Source organism: Balaenoptera ricei, chromosome 7 (genome assembly GCF_028023285.1).
Source record: "Balaenoptera ricei isolate mBalRic1 chromosome 7, mBalRic1.hap2, whole genome shotgun sequence".
Taxonomy (NCBI): Eukaryota; Metazoa; Chordata; class Mammalia; order Artiodactyla; family Balaenopteridae; genus Balaenoptera; species Balaenoptera ricei.
The window spans coordinates 57645742-57662983 of NC_082645.1; the positions used below are offsets into that span (position 1 = coordinate 57645742).

Here is a 17242-nt window from a genome sequence, read left to right on the forward strand (position 1 = left end):
CTGATCTCTCCAGATAAAAGGCACCACTGTATTATTTACGCAGCCCTGACCACTCGGGGTCATCATTGATTCCTTTCCATGTCCCAGATAAGGAAAGCAGAGTAAGCAAAAACATGGAAGCTTGGCGCGTGAGCCTCTGTTAATTAACCAAGTATTAGAGTGCTTATCTGTTCGATATGCTCTATCCAGGATAGTTGGCTAGGCCCTCAAATAGTTCTGTCCCATGTAGGATGCAGACAGGTCAAGAGATACTTGCAGCGAAGTTGGATATGTGTTACGGAAGAAATATGCATGAATTTCTATGAAGCTTGTTTGGGCAAAACCATGAACAGTTAGCTATATGTGACTTGAACGTAAGGTTTGCGTTTGTGTTTGGTGGGGCCTTGAGGGCAAAAAGAGATGTTAAAAGATAAATCTGAAAAGGTAGGTTGAAGCCAGGTGGTAAATTACCTTGAAATCATGGTAGGGAGCTCGGGCTTCATTGAATAATTGCTGTGGAATCATCAAATATTTTTTAAAAGCAGAATAACAAGTGAACCTGGAAGACTGTTTTCTAACTTTCTCCTGGACTTTGCATTTGTATCCCATAAGCATCTCAAAAGCTCTTCAAGGTCAAAACCAAACTCGTTTTCTTCCCTTCCCCTTTATTCCTCCTGTGGCGTTCCCCATCTTATTTATGGGCGTCACCATCTGCAGCAGTCAACCAAGCCAGAGATCTTGGGGTCGTCTTCACTTCCTCTTTATCCCCTACACCATGGTCAACAAGACAGCGTGTGTCAATGACTCTTCCTATGACCTGGCACTCTAGTTCATCTCCTGCTCTCCACTTTCAACTCTAATCTTTTCTTACACTAATTATTCTTCAGTATACAGAGATTAGGTAAATTATTTTACCATATTGCTTCCACATGAGGCTGAAATGCTATTAAATCTTTTAATAAGCTTAGAGTTATACATGTGCAACCTGATTTTTAAGGATATTAGAAACAATATCAGTGTATTAAGAATTCACAGGATGGGTACTATACACCATTGAAATCGCTCTCTGACTTTATAAGTCCCTTGGTGTTCCTCTTTATTATATTAGTTAAGATGAGCTTTGGAGCATATAGCTAATAATAATAATAATAATAATAATAGTGGCTTACATAAGAAAAAAGTTTATTTCTCATATAAAATAAGTCTGGAGGGAGGCAGTTACAGTCTGATATGATGGCTCCATCATGTCATTAAGGATAAAGGGATAGTCTGTCTTTCTGCTACAGTACCCTAGTACACAGCTTCCATCTTCAAGATTACTTACTGGTACAAAATGGCTGCTAGAACGCCAGCCATCACTTCAATGAAACAGTTCCCCCAGAGAAGGAAAGGTGAACAGGTAAAAAGTTGCTTGCCAGCTGAGTCACCTCTCATTAAGGAGGCTCTATGGACATCTCACACACCATTTCTACTTCATAGGCCAGAACTGAGACACAGAGCTAGATACTTAGCTGCAAGAAGGCTGAGAAATGTCTCTTTGTTTTTCCAGGAGACAATGTGCTCAACTTAAAATTGGGGTTCTACCACTAAGGAAGAAAGGGGAAGATAACATTGGTATGGGCAACTGCTCAGGAGGCAGAATAAGCCTATTATCACTGGTCCTATCGGGTGTTTCTTTCAAGTCTCAGATATGTATGCTCTATGGTTGCCATTCTAGAAAGTATCTTTATTAAAATAAAGGGTAAAATCACCTTCCAAGTTTCACTTTCTGCTCCCCTACTTTTCAAGTCACATGAAGTATTGATACTTAGAACCCAAACACCATTCTTCACAGAAAAAGGTAGGAACATGCAGAGCTGCTAAAGTAGGTGGTGACAAAATGCTTTTCTGTAGAATTCCTCACTTGGCACATTATGTGTTGTAGCTTTTATAGCTTTCAGCAGCTTACCTCGGTGCAGTAGTTCGAACCCTGCATTAGATCTGAACCACCCAGGGAGCTTGCTAACAGTACATATAACTGGACACGAACCCCACCCCCAAAGGTTCTGTCTTATTAAGTCTGGAGTCGATCCCAGGCATCCATAAGTTAAAAATCAAAGTGATTCTGACCATTGCCCTCATGTATTTGCAGCATTTGATTAACAGAGATTATTTCCCTTATGTATTTCCCAGGAATAACCACCACTGCATGAAGTCATCTGCTCCTGGGTTATTCTGAAACATAAAATGGGAAATTGTCATAAGGGGTCTGGATCTATGTGATTGTATGAGGAGAATGTGTGGTAAAGGAACAGCAGATTTTTTTTTTTAAAGACCTGAATGATTAGATATACGGGTCAAGCACACAGTATTGAAGAATTAAGTACTCATCATGTAGTATCTTCAGTGTAAAAACACAGTTTCAGAATCCTGATTATACTCCAGTCTGATGTTTCCAGTGAATTCACTTTTATATTCCTCCCTTTGTTGTTGTCTTCTGTTATCACGGTATGTTGTGGTGTGGGTCACCTAAGGAATAAAATCAGTGACTTCCATTCCTAAGATGTTTCTTCTTTTAAAATTCTTGCCTCTATATATATTCAGTTTCATAAAACCTGGTACACGGGGCTTCCCTGGTGGCGCAGTGGTTGAGAGTCTGCCTGCCAATGCAGGGGACACGGGTTCGAGCCCTGGTCTGGGAAGATCCCACATGCCGCGGAGCGACTGGGCCCGTGAGCCACAGCTACTGAGCCTGCGTGTCTGGAGTCTGTGCTCTGCAACAAGAGAGGCCACGATAGTGAGAGGCCCGCGCACCGCGATGAAGAGTGGCCCCCACTTGCCACAACTGGAGAAAGCCCTCACACAGAAACGAAGACCCAACACAGCCATAAATAAATAAAATAGTGTTTAAATAAATAAAAATAAAAAATTTAAAAAAAAAGCCAGCTTGTATATCACCTGCTCTTTAAAAAAAAAAAAAACCTGGTACAGTGATCATCGTGGCCATTTTTCACAGCAGAGAATTGAAACAGAAAATCGCACTATATTTAGTTGACAGCTGACAACATGTCAATTTAAATGAGGAAGCAGTTCCATGCAGTAGGACAGTGGATTTATCTGCAGTGTTTTTGTTTTTTTTTCCTTTTCATCCTCTAACTTGGCAGAGAATGCCAGCCTTGCTAAAGATCTGGGTGTCAGTAACTACCACCCCCACCCCATCACATCACCCCCATTTCAGTGCTCTTTTCAGCAGAGTCGTAAATGGAATTAGCCAGGACCACCTGTGAGGATGCAACTTAATACTCACAAAAATGACACACAGACTGATAGATTTAGAAAGCAGTGGTAAAGCTATTACCAGTTAAAAGCTGAATGTCCCTCTCTTCTCTCCTTATTCATGCTTTCTCCCCCTCTGTGTGACTGGCTTACTTTATTTACATATAACTAAAGGTAGAAACTAAACGGTAACAGAGTCAAGACAGAAAAGTGAAAGTTAAGTGACAGAATGATTTCCTTCAAGTTTTTACTCAAAAGTCCCCACTTGAGTGAAGCCTTCCCTAGCTACTCTATCAGTGTCATCTCCCCGTCACACACTCTGACATTTCATATCCTTTTTCCTGCTGGATTTTCTCTCCTTAGCCTTCGTCATATATAACATACATATTTTTGCTTATTTACCTTGTTTATTGTCAGTCTCCTCCACCAGAAAATAAATTCTGCAGGAACAGTGATTTTCTGTTTGTTTTGTTCACTCCTAAATCCCTGGTGCCTAGAATATGACCAGGCACAGAGCAGGTGCTGGCTAAGTGAATATTGTTGCATGATAAATAATAAGAATATATTAGGAACTTAATTGTCTCAGCATTCAGTTTATTTTTTATACCACTTATTAAAGTGGTATAATTTAGATAAGTGTAATCCTAAACTAAGGAAATCCATGGTACAGCTGATCTTCCCTTGTAGTTCCCTCTTGTTACTATTGGAGCTTGTTACAGATGCCAATTTTTCCTATATTTAGACAGTTTTTGATTACTTCCTGTTTGAACTAACTGTAATTTTCCTCTCCTTGGGTGTCCTCTTAGTTTTTCCAGGGACAAAATTACAGTCAGTCCCATTATAAAACAGTTTGATGTTGCAGTTTCTATCTTAGATTACATTTTGTTCAGTGGAACAGTAACTGCATATAATACAATGCTCTTATAATACCGTTAGGTAAAAGATGTACATTATTTCTGTTTGTAACCAATGGTATATGAAAAACGGGGCAATTTTCCCAGGGTGTATGTTCTAGAATCAGAAGGTAAATTGATGGATTCTCATTCAGTTTATATATAAAACATGTATTTATAGAACTGGTCCCTAGTAGTATTTAAGCACTCCAAAATGAGATACCCTATAGAGTAGAAGATGTATTTATAGTGGCAGAACCCCTCCAATTAGACTATCTTGGAAACTCTAATTGAAGAGCCAAAATACCGTTGTCATTTAACTCAGTGATGCATTTATTAAAGGATAATTACACTTCAGCTTGATGTGAGTCTTCTGGATGATACTTCCCAATGATAACAGAATAGTGTGTGCTCTCAGCTCAGTTACTAAAGTTGCTTGTATTGCAGCAAGTAGAATGTCATTGTCTGTGGCTGTCTCCCATTTAAAGATTACCTCATGCATGTTTTCTGTGCTGTAGTCCCTGGAACTGTGGACTGAAGTCATGAAGTCATTTGTATACCTTAGCCTGGAGACAGATGGCTCCAGCTTGGTTGAACTTCATAGCCTTTTTCTGCATTGCCGATTTCTAGTACAATAAATGGCCTTGTTTTTCACTCGTTTACACAGGCAAGTTCTGTAATTGATAGTATATGTGCTTGAAGAATCAGGTGTTTTGGCAAGTAACAAATATAACCTCATGAGAGCATGAACCAAACTACAAGAAAGTAAACATTGATGGGTTAATAGCGTAGACATCAGTGAACTCAGAAATTCATAGGTGCTGAGGTAAACAAAACAATGAAGCACTTCAAAAATACAGGCATACCTTGTTTTACTGTGTGCAGATATTCTCTTTTTTACAAATTAAAGGTTTGTGGCAACCCTACGTCGAGCAAGTCTATCAGCGCCATTTTTCCAACCGCATTTGCTCACTTTGTGCCTCTGTGTCACAAATTAAACAATTTTATGTCACAAATTGGTAATTCTCTAAATATTTCAAACTTTTTCATTATTATTATATTTGTCATGGTGATCTGTGATCAGTTATCTTCGATGTTACTATTATATAATTGTTTTGGGGATCCACGAACTGTGCCCACATAAGACAGCTGACTTAATTGGTATCAGTAAATGTGTGTGTTCTGACTGATCCATTGACAGACTGCTGTCCCATCTCGCTCCCTTTCCTGGGACCTCCCTATTCCCTGAGACATGACAATATTGAGATTAGGCCAATTAATAACCCTACAATGGCCTCTAAATGTTCAAGTGAAAGGAAGAGTTGCATGTCTTTCACTTTAAATCAAAAGCTAGAAATGATTAAGCCTAGTGAAGAAGGCATGTCGAAAACTGAGACAGGCCAAAGGCTAGGCCTCTTGCACCAAACAGTTAGCCAGGTTGTGAATGCAAAGGAAAAGTTCTTAAAGGAAAATTAAAAGTGCTACCCCAGCGAATACACAAAAAGAAAGCAAAACAGTTTATTGCTGACGTGGAGAAAGTTTTAGTGATCTGGAGGGAAGATCACACCAGCTACAACATTCCCATAGACCAAAGTCTAATCCAGAGCAAGGCCCTGACTCTCTTCAATTCTGTGAAGGCTGAGACAGGTGAGGAAGCTGCAGAAGAAGAGTCTGAAGCTCACAGAGGTTAGTTCATGAGGTTTAAGGAGAGAAACCATCTTCATAACATCAAAGTGCAGGGTGAACCAGCAAGTGCTGATGTAGAAATTGCAGCAAGTTATCCAGAAGATCTAGCTAAGATAGTTAATGAAAGTGGCTACACTAAACAACAGATTTTCAGTGTAAACAAGACAGCCTTCTATTGGAAGAAGACTCCACCTAGGACTTCCATAGCTAGAGAGGAAAAGTCAATGCCTGGTTTCAAAGTTTCAAAGGACAGCCTGACTCTCTTGTTAGAGGTTAACACAGTTGGTCACTTTAAGTTGAAGCCAATGCTCATTTACCATTCTGAAAATCCTAGAACCCTTAAGAATTGTGTTAAATCTTCTCTGCCTATGCTATAAATGGAACAACAAAATCTGGATGACAGCACACCAGCTTACAACATGGTTTCCTGCATATTTTAAGCCCACTGTTGAGACCTACTGCTCAGAAAAAAAGATTCCTTTCAAAGTATTATTGCTCACTGACAATGCACCTGGTCACGCAAGAGCTCTGTTGAAGAAGTACAGTGAGATTCATGTTGTTTTCATGCCTGCTAACACAGCATCCATTCTGGAGCCCATAGATCAAGGAGTAATTTCGACTTTCGAGTGTTATTATTTAAGAAATACATTCATAAGGCTATAAGCTGCCATAGATAGTGATTCCTCTGATGGATCTGGACAAAGTCAGTTGAAAACCTTCTAGAAAGGACTCGCCATTCTAGATGCCATCAAGAGCATTCGTGATTCATAGGAAAAGCTCAAAATATAAATCTTTACAGGAGTTCAGAAGAAGTTGATTCCATCCCTCATGGATGACTTTGAGGGGATCAAGACTTCTGTAGAGGAAGTCACTGCAGGTATAGTGGAAACAGCAAGAGAACTAGAAGTGGAGCTTGAAAATGTGACTAAATTGCTGCAATTTCATGATAAAACTTTAATGGCTGAGGAGTTGCTGCTTATGGATGAGCAGAGAAAGTGGTTTCTTGTGATGGAATCCACTCCTGGTGAAGATGCTGTGAAGATTGTTGAAATGACAATAAAGGATCTAGAATATCACCTAAACTTAGTTGATAAAGCAGTGACAGAATTTGAGAGGATTGACTCCAATTTTAAAAGAAGTTCTGTGGGTAAAATGTTATCAAACCAGCACTGTACGCTACAGAGAAGTCGTTTGTGAAAGGAAAAGTCAATCGATGGGGCAAATTTCACTGTTGTCTTATTTTAAGAAATTGCTACAGTCACCCCAACCTTCAGCAACCAGCGCCCTGCTCAGTCAGCAGCCATCAGCCTTGAGGCAAGGCCTTCCCACAGTAAAAGGATTAGGACTCACTGAAGTCTCAGATGATGGTTTGCATTTTTTTAGCAATAAAGTATTTTAAAAAAATTTTTTTTTTTTTTTTTTTTTTTAGAATTTATTTATTGATTTATTTATTTATGGCTGTGTTGGATCTTCGTTTCGGTGCAAGGGCTTTCTCCAGTTGTGGCAAGCGGGGACCACTCTTCATCGCGGTGCGCGGGCCTCTCACTATCGCGGCCTCTCTTGTTGCGGAGCACAGGCTCCAGACGCGCAGGCTCAGTAATTGTGGCTCACGGGCCCATCTGCTCCGTGGCATGTGGGATCCCCCCAGACCAGGGCTCAAACCCGTGTCCCCTGCATTGGCAGGCAGACTCTCAACCACTGTGCCACCAGGGAAGTCCCCAATAAAGTATTTTTAAATTAAGGTGTATACATTGTTTTTTTAGACATAATGCTATTGCACACTTAATAGACTACAGTATAGTGTAAACATAACTTTTGTATGCACTGGGAAACCAAAAAATTCATGTGACTTGCTTTGTTCCAGTGGTCTGGAACTGAACCTGCAACATCTCCAAGTTATGCGTGTACAACAGAAGGTAAAAAAGGAACCTGGTTCTATTTCCATAGAAAGGTCAGTCAGTGATATACTGTGACTACTTGGCCATCTTGTTTTTGCTTCCAGATAAATAGATAATATAAGATTATGTTTTCAGTTTCATGCAAATTTCATTAATCACCCAGCCTTTCCACCTCATTAATTTTTAAAAGCTCTCTTTATTCATCTAGGGGAAAGCTTTATCTTATATTCAGCAAACCACTTCTAAATTGCTGATTCAGCCCCTTGATATAATTCAGTTGCATTAATCTATCCAACTTATATCTTTCAGCTTCCCCTCCCCCCAAAATAATTACATATCTTTGGAAGATCAGAAGCTGGGAAGACAGGAAAACAGGCTTGATTAACATCAGGAACTTAACTGCATAAAGATCAATTCCTTCTTTGCAATTAACTCAGCAACTCAGAGGATAATTTCTCTATCCTAATAAGAAGATAAATAATCTATAAGGATGTACCACTCGTTTAAAGGGTATAGTCTGATCATTTGTCCTATTAGTAATGAGTAATGGTAAACTGAATTGTGAATTCCCTTCTGAATTTTAATATATGAAAGTGGCCATAAGGAAAGGGAGTAATTATTTGCCTAAATTAAAATATCATCATCAAATTTTCATCAGTGTTTAATTTAGAAAATTTTAATCTTCAGTACCAAACATAATATAAAACTTGAGCCTCACAGATAGAGGACACATTGAAAAGCAATTACTCAACTTTATAACATTTATTCACACATCATCAAATTGGGCAAAATGAGCTTTTTATTATATTGATTACTAATAATGCTCTGATTGTGTTTAATAAGAGTGACCGAGTTTTGTCAGTGATTCAAAAAAATCTAAATTGCAGTGGGTAACTGGAGTTTCTTCACAAAGAAGAAAAAGGGGGTCTTCTTCTGATATTGGGTTTCCATTTGTAGGGTGTCAGAGTCTGCAACAAGATCAGAGACAGCAAACCAGGATTTTGTCTTCTGGGAGGAAAAAAAGTGGGGGGGGGGCAAAGAAGATGGTGAAATTTAGGGCTTGAGGTATCATAAAAATTATGCAGTCCAACTCCTAATTTCACACATGAGCAACCAGATGGGTGAATCGACTTACCCAATGTCACTCAGCTGGTTAACGGCAGACTGAGGCCAGACAGGGGGGTTCCTATGTCCTTTCTGATTCTCTCATCCCCATCATGTGTTCTTTCAGTGACTGCAGGAGTTGGGAAATTAAGGAACTTTCATTTCTCTATTTCTAGATTCCCCTGCCTTTCAAAAAGTGGTGTTCTCGATTAACATAATTGAATGTTACAGGGATTTGGCTGCTTTGCAAGTATCTGAATTTTGTGTTTTCTTGCAGCTTTCTCAAATAATGATAGCATGATACAATTTTTTCTTCTAACATATTTCTCATGTAGAATATGTGTCTTCCATAGCCATTTATGGCCATATCTAGACAGAAGATTACTGGCAGTTTAGGAGTTCAGGAAACATAGGACTGTTTCTACTTAATTTGTTTGGATTCATGATTCATAGAATATAGCCTATTATGGGTTTTCAGATATAATACATAGACATGGTGACAAGATAACATATTAAAAAGCAAGTCAAATTTCATACATAAGAAAAATCAAGCCTGTAGTGCCCAATAATTTTAAAAGAGAGCAAGAAGTGGCTTTTCACCCTTCTCTTAATGTAATTCCTTTAAAGTGTTCTCAGGAAGATGATTTGTAAGTAGATAGACCTTAGCTCAAGGTAAATTCATTAAAAAAAATTGATGACTTGTGAAAATTCTGAAGGTCTCTTCAGCTGTATTGTCTCAAAGGCTAACCCTTATTCTCTTCCCATTTCTATGGATTATCTGATTAAATATCATATGTCACTTCCGTGATCCCACTCACCTGATTTGACTTGGTGGCTTTGGATTCTTGGGACTTATTTTGGTGTGTTAAGGGCTGGGTAGGGTGGAGGAAGAAATGCATCAAGCTGAGTATCAGATACAGGTGATGTGACATCGCACATACTGTGGTTGTTTAGTCAGGGAATAGATTTAAAGGAACTCGGTTACTGGGAACCAGGGCTCTTCCCAGTGTGTATCTGTTGCCATATGTGCCTTGAATTGGTCAGGATGAAGACTAAGCTACAGCAATCTAAGCTACAGCAATCATGTAGCAAAGAGAGCCAGCAGCACAATGGCTTAAAGAACAAAGTGCATTTCTGCCTCATGTGACAGGCCCAATATCAGTGGCCTGGGCCAGCGGGGCAGCTCTGCTCCATACCATCTTCAGAGAACTTGGTTCTTTTCGTTTTGTTGATCTGCCGTCCTTGGTGCAGTGGTTTTCAAACTTTCTGGTTTCAGGACCGCTTTACGCTGGTAACAATCATACAGGACTTTAAAGAGCTTTTGTTTTTGTTAGTCATGTCTATCAATACTAATTGTATTAGAAATTAAAACTGGTATATTTTTAAAGCATTATGAATTTAATTAAAGTAACAACAAGAAATCATTACATGGTAACAAATAACATTTTAAGAAAAATAACTGTATTTTCTAAAACAAAATTTAGAGATTTTTGTGATAATCTCTAATTATGATTTAGTAGATGAGAGCTGGGTTCTCATTCCTGCTTCTGCATTCAGTCTGTCACAGGTGTGTGTGTGTGTGTGTGTGTCTGTGTGGTTAATTTATATGGTGAATATCTGGCCTCACAAAGATATGAAATTGTAAAAGGTAGAAATTTCTTAATAGCGTTTTACAGAAAACTGTAGATTTTCTTCTTTGATATGATGCCAAAACTCAAGTCATTTCTTTAATGTCAGTGAACTTCTTGTACTTGGTTACATTAACCTCCATTGGTTACTCTTTCCCTTTCATCCATGTATGATTATTTAACATCATGCATTGGTCATTTGGAAAGTATTGGTTCACTGAGTTATACAGATCTTACAAGTGTTGACACGTTATTATAAATATCAAAAGCAAAAACACAGAAGCATACTTGTCATTGTTTTCACTAATCTCCTCTGAAAAGTTTTTAACAAATGGGAAGCTATTAGGCATATAGTAGCCTATATGTATTTTCCAAAATACTAATTTTTGCTTGAAAGCTTGAATTTTATCACTGGCAGCAAATACTATCATTTGAGTTTCTTGAAGTCACAGGCTCACTTTGTTCATTTTCAAGAAAGTGTCTACAAATACTCAATTCAGAATAAAAGCCATTGTGAAGAAAAATAAACAGCCAAGTTTTCATTCACATTTCATTCTTCTAAGTTCAGTGTTCTGTTTTTTCATATCTCCCCCACCTTCGTATTATTGTTTCTCTCCGTCCTGAATAAATGTTAAAGGTGGGAGTGAGAAGACCTTTGTATACAGGACAGGTACACTTGTATCACCAGCCCTCTGTTCCTGGTGGGGCTAGTAGCCTCTAGGAGGTTGTGTGGCCCCAGGAGGCCAACAAAATAGCACCTGGAAGACTGATCAGGAGACAGTGAGGTGGAGATGACAAGCCAGATACAAGGTGCCGGAGTAGTTAAGGCATGGAGATGGGAATTAATGGAACACACACAGCAAGGTGCTTGGTCTGAAGAGAGCAGACGCTGCTTATTGGGAAGAGTGGACTTAGGTTGACTGTCCATTGTGACCAGGTAAGACTAACAGGAACATGGACAACCAGGCAGAGGCATTTTACCTTCTGAGTTGGAAATGACGAGAAGGCATTTAAGGGTTTTTTTTTTTAATCCTCCGGAGAATAATGCAAGGAAAGGGATGATTAGGAAAAAATGATGTTGGAAATATGACATGGTTCCTGAAAGATAAAGAATTCAAATTCTTCTTCCATCTCCTCCATTCACCATCTTCTGCTTGTCCTTCTGGCCTCAACTACTATGGCGCCACTAGTGGAGCTGTCCCCTCCCACCTCTCCCTTCAAGACTGGGCTGGGTATCTTTTTATATCTACTCCTCTGTGTCCTGTGTTTACCTCTGCTATAACTTGTCATTATTATTTTTTTTTTTAAATAATTCTTTATTTTATTTATTTATTTTTGGCTGTGTTGGGTCTTTGTTTCTGTGCCAGGGCTTTCTCCAGTTGCGGCAAGCGGGGGCCACTCTTCATCGCGGTGCGCGGGCCTCTCACTATCGCGGCCTCTCTTGTTGCGGAGCACAGACTCCAGACGCGTAGGCTCAGTAGTTGTGGCTCACGGGCCTAGTTGCTCCGCGGCATGTGGGATCTTCCCAGACCAGGGCTCGAACCCGTGTCCCCTGCATTGGCAGGCGGATTCTTAACCATTGCGCCACCAGGGAAGCCCAACTTGTCATTATTTTGATTACCCAGGAGATGGTAAGTTCCTGGAGAATGGAGAACTTGTCCGTTGTATCTTCATGCCTAGCAGAGTGTCTGATTTATGGTAGCCACTCAATACTTGAAAGAGCAAGTGAATGAGGAAGGTGCAATAATATTAGCACAAAGATATTAGGATGTAGTCAAGTTGGTTTAGAAGTGGTAAGAAAGAGGTGGATAAGGATCTTCAGAATGAGAGTAGGTGGGGTGGGTGGCAAAATGATTGATCATCACTGTAATTAGTGCAAAGTTTATTCTGTATTATTTTTTCATCTTATTTTCCCCTTTCCACTTTCTCTTAATGGAGAATTTAGAATTAAATTATTGATGATTGGTTTATACTTGAAATATCACTGTCAACATGTAAATATTCTGAAGGCAGCTATTTCATGTACTAGCTTTTAGTTTAAAATTAATTAGAATTATTGAATAATTTGAGGATTGTAATAATTAATACCATTAATGTTATTTGTGAATATAGAGCAAATGTGTGTTTTTTTTAATCAGACCTATTAAAAGTACATGGACTTAGCTTCTTTTTACTATTCGAATAAGACCTGTTCATTGTAGAAAATTATAGCTACAATTACTTTGTGTAATTTAATATTAAAATATAAACATGTTTTTAAAAAGTAAAAATCATCCAAGATAATCATTACTCAGAGATAAACACTAATTAGCTTTTGGTAAATATCCTGCCAGGCATATTTCCTGTGTGTGTGTGTGTGTGTGTGTGTGTGTGTATGTGTGTCTAAATATATATCTACTTTAAACATAAGGCACACTGTATATTTTACTTGTAACTTGATTTTAACTGAAAATATGAATATGCTGGTTACGTCCCCTTAGCCCATCTGATATTAGCATGGCTGTACTGGACAGTTCCATGCACTTTTGACAGTGTCCCACATCAGATATAAGCTGTGCCACATCTTTGCTCTGCTTTCTCCAAAGCTGCAAATGCTACCTAGACACAGGAACGTACAACCTAGACATATGGAGGCGTTAATACTGGAACCTCACCAGTGGGGTATGAGAGTTGGTGGATAAATGCCCCAGCTCCCCATCCTGTGTTGGGACAGTTATAAGATACGTGCTCTGTAATTCTGCAGAGGTCCTCAGCGGAATTGAGGTGCAGTAACCAGCTCATTCCTGAAAACCATATTGGATTTTCTCCTTCATCCTTCTCACTTTCTCCATTTTTCCAGTTCTGTTTCCTGGAATCACCTCTCAAATAACCAGCCAGCACCCAAGTCTCAGTGTCTGCTCCCACAGAATCCCAATTAAGAACATGCCAGTGTTCAATATTATTGAACAATTAGATTTATTTCAATTTTTCATTACTAGAAAAGGAATTGCAGTGGAAATCCACATACAAATGTCTTTACTCTTGAGTCTAATTTTTTTTTTTTTACAATAAATGCTGGATTAAAGGATGTGCAGATTTTAAAGACCAAATAACTTTTTAGAAAGCTTATTCCAATTTGCAGAGTGTTGGTTTCCCTATACACTGCTAACTCCTGGTTATTAACCTCTTCAGATATTTGCCAGACCATGTTAAAAATTCTGTCTCGTTTTAACCTGTAATTTTTACATATGTTTTTGGTCACATATTCTTTTGTTTAATGTGTTCCCTGTTTGTATCTTCTCCCCATTTTTCTGATCGGATGTTTAAATATTTAAATCAATGTTTGTGGGCTCTTTACATATTAGAGACCTTAGTCCTTTGTCATATGTCATAAATTGTTTCCTTAAATGATCTTTTGACTAATTTTGTGCTCCTTAATAGTGTCGACTTAAAGAAAAACACACAGCATAAGAGTTTTGAGGTTAAGTTTTATTCAGGGCCTTACTGAGGATTATAGCCTGGGAGATATAGCTCTGAGGAACTGCTCCAAAGAGGTGGGAGGACCCAGTTTATATATGATTTTTTTTTTTTTTGGCTGGGAAATACATGCTGTCAAGCATACATCTTCATAAAAGATTATTACTAATCACAAAGAATAGACATCTCAAGTTAATTATTTTAGTGTTTATGTATGGGAAGATGCAAGAATCTGGGGTCATTGAAATTCTTCCTGAGATATCCATCTAACTAACTATCCATGGGGTCTGTTTACTCAAAGCACAGAGTGCCTCATCCTGTTTTCATCCTGAATTCCTCTCAGGGTCGTACTGTGTCGGTGGGTGACTGCAGTGGGTCGCAATTCAGTGGGTGGTAAGCAACACCCTTTTGTTCTTCTTTGTTCACAGTAGCCACTCTAATTGGCTTCATTCCCAAATTCTGCACTGGCCTCCCTCTCCACACGTCTCTCCCCCCACCTAACCCACCCCCCGTGTTGACATTCTCACCATTTTCCTTTCTCTATAGGTCTTTCCACCTCATTTTCTTTCATCTTCTCTTTTCGTCACCTGGTTCCTTTATCCCTAATTTCTATTCTAAACATGGAATTAATCTGTCCATTCTGCTTTGCAGTGATTCTCACTGGCCTGGAGGAGAGTACACATCTGGATCAATAAGAGACGTGCCTTTTTAAGCTTCCTGTTCCCCAGACTCTTGAGAATCACAGCCATAGTTACTGTGAGGTATATGTGGAGTCCCTCAGCTGAGCAAAGGCAGAAAAAAGTTGAGAACCACTGGCTGGAAGGTTTTGAAAGGCATGGAAATGCCACTTAGATTTCTTTTCTCTTTGGCTGTATGATGAAGCCTACAGAGAGACCCTTTGAGCTCAGAGCCCATCTCCGAGGAACTCCTTCTATTTTCATATGCTTGGCAGATCTGCAAATTACTTTCCAAATTGATTGCTGAATGTGCTGAAGGCATATACTTGACTAGGTCCTGAGGACTAGCATCTGTTTTAAAGTCTGATCAATATGAAAAGCTGCTATCTTTATATAATGCCACGGGGTCAAGTCTAAATTACATTTGCACATCACAAGAGCTTTCAAAGCTAATGCAGATGCCAAGGGCCTCTAGGGAGGGGTCACCACTCTGCTTTGTAGATTTACAGTCACATATCTACTGACCCAGGAAAGGAGGAAAGCGTACCCCTTGTATTCTGGGGAGCGTTCTAGTCTACTCATCACTGACCAGCCGCATCTTCAGGCTGGTCAGAGACTTCTGGCTTCATTCTTTTCATCCCAAATACAATTTTTTTTTTTACATTTATATTAACATATTTCCATACAAATAACCCAAAGAAAGTTTAGTATTAGTTTTTTTTTTAATTTTTGAATTTTATTTTATTTATTTTTTTATACAGCAGGTTCTTATTAGTCCTCCATTTTACACACATCAGTGTATACATGTCAATCCCAATCGCCCAATTCAGCACACCACCATCCCCACCCCCCACGGGTTTCCCCCCTTGGTGTCCATACGTTTGTTCTCTACTTCTGTGTCTTAACTTCTGCCCTGTAAACCGGTTCATCTGTACCACCAAATACAATTTGTTGATCAGTTTTTAAACTCACAAAGCACAAAATATTTCTTTCCATTATGCGTTACTTAGCAATATGTATTAAATGAAAACTGTAGATTATCATTTTGAATGGATTTGATTTATATTCATTGAAATCATACAGTTCAACATTTCTAAAAAGAATTTGCAATGTTTATGTAATAAAATTGTTAATATAGATATTACCATCAAAAAGTTACACACAAAAGGAAAAATAAGCAAAAATGTTGAGACAATCATAACTGCAGTGACTGAGCTTCAGAATTAGATCTCAGCTTCCCAAAACCATGGTAAAAAGATAATGGGGTAACAGGAAACATACGAAGCATTCACAAAGGGAAGTATTTTTCCCCCATGGGCTAAATTTAAAAGGAAAAATATCATTTGAATTTATGTATTCGAATTAGTGGTTACCTAGTGGTAACCTTTCCAGTATAAACTCATTGCAGACAAGGAAGCATTTTTCTCATGTTTATTTCTTACAGTAAATCTTCAATATAAGCCAAAGGTATAAGATTTAAGTATAACTCAGTGAAAGTGTTTTCAGAGTAGTTTCAGTGAAAGAAGTTTCAGAGTAGTTCAGGGATCTAGCTTTCTGGCATTTAAAAACATAATCCATGGCTCTATGTATTTCATACCTAAACTCTTCAGAGGCCAGTATGTCTCTTAGACTATATTCCTTCACTGTTAAGTTGTCACACCTGGGCTTTATGAAAGCCATGTAGGAGTTTGGATGGAAATAGTGAAAGATGAAAGTTTGCTTCTAAGATGCTGACTTCAGGTAAAGACCTACACATTTTTCACATTTTTGATGAGGCAACGAAATGCTTTTAATACTTTATATGATTCATGTTCTTTTGTTAAATCAAAATACTTATTAATTCAAAGTAACTACTATTCGTTCAGCTGTAGGTACCTACTGATTCTTGGGGGGAAAAAAGTTGTGTATGTATATTTATATTTCTGTTTAATCGTTTAGCACTTGCCTGGTTAACTGAGCATCCTTTTGTCTGGTCTTTTGCTTCGAACTCAATTATTCCTTTAGTTTACAGTGACATGATAAATGTCAGTGATCTGAGTTAGCCTTGATTTTTAAGACTTCATTTTTTTTTGAGCAGTTTTATGTTCATAGAAAAATCGAGGTACAGAGATTTCCCATGTACCCCGTCCCCACACATGCATATTCTCTCCCATCATCAAATCCACCACCAAAGCGGTACACTTGTCACAACTGATGAACCTACACTGACATATCATAATCACCCAAAGTTCATAGTCTACATTAAGATTCACCCTTAGTGTTATACGTTCTATGGGCTTGGACAAGGCCTTCTTGATGTCAGATGATTGCTCCATCATCATGATAGGTGGCATGGAAACTGAAAGGAACATTTGTGTTTTTTTAAACTCTTATTTTTGAGAAGTATATCAAATGGAACTTAAAAACAATAAAATAAGACCAAGCCTATCTTATTCCAGATGGTAAAGTGAAATGATCACACCTGATCTATTTTTGCTAGTTCTGTTCACTATGAAACCTCTACAGAACAGCTGATAAAAGAAGCAACCTGATAAAAAAAAAACACATTTACTGACACTTAAAAAAAAAAAAGACTTCTCTACTTTAAAAAAAAAAAATCACAGAATACATAGCACTCAAGTCTTATGCGTTTGGTCAAAAGGCAAATGAGGACTGCTCGGTGACCT

At 38.5% G+C, this 17242-nt stretch overlaps 1 protein-coding gene and 1 pseudogene across 3 annotated transcripts in view; both read left to right on the forward strand.

The window, feature by feature from the left end:
- Nucleotides 1-17242, forward strand: part of CERS6 (ceramide synthase 6) — a 318202-nt gene that overhangs the window by 213864 nt on the left and 87096 nt on the right. The gene's annotated exons all lie outside the window — the stretch shown is intronic.
- Nucleotides 5418-8768, forward strand: LOC132368385 (tigger transposable element-derived protein 1-like; annotated as a pseudogene).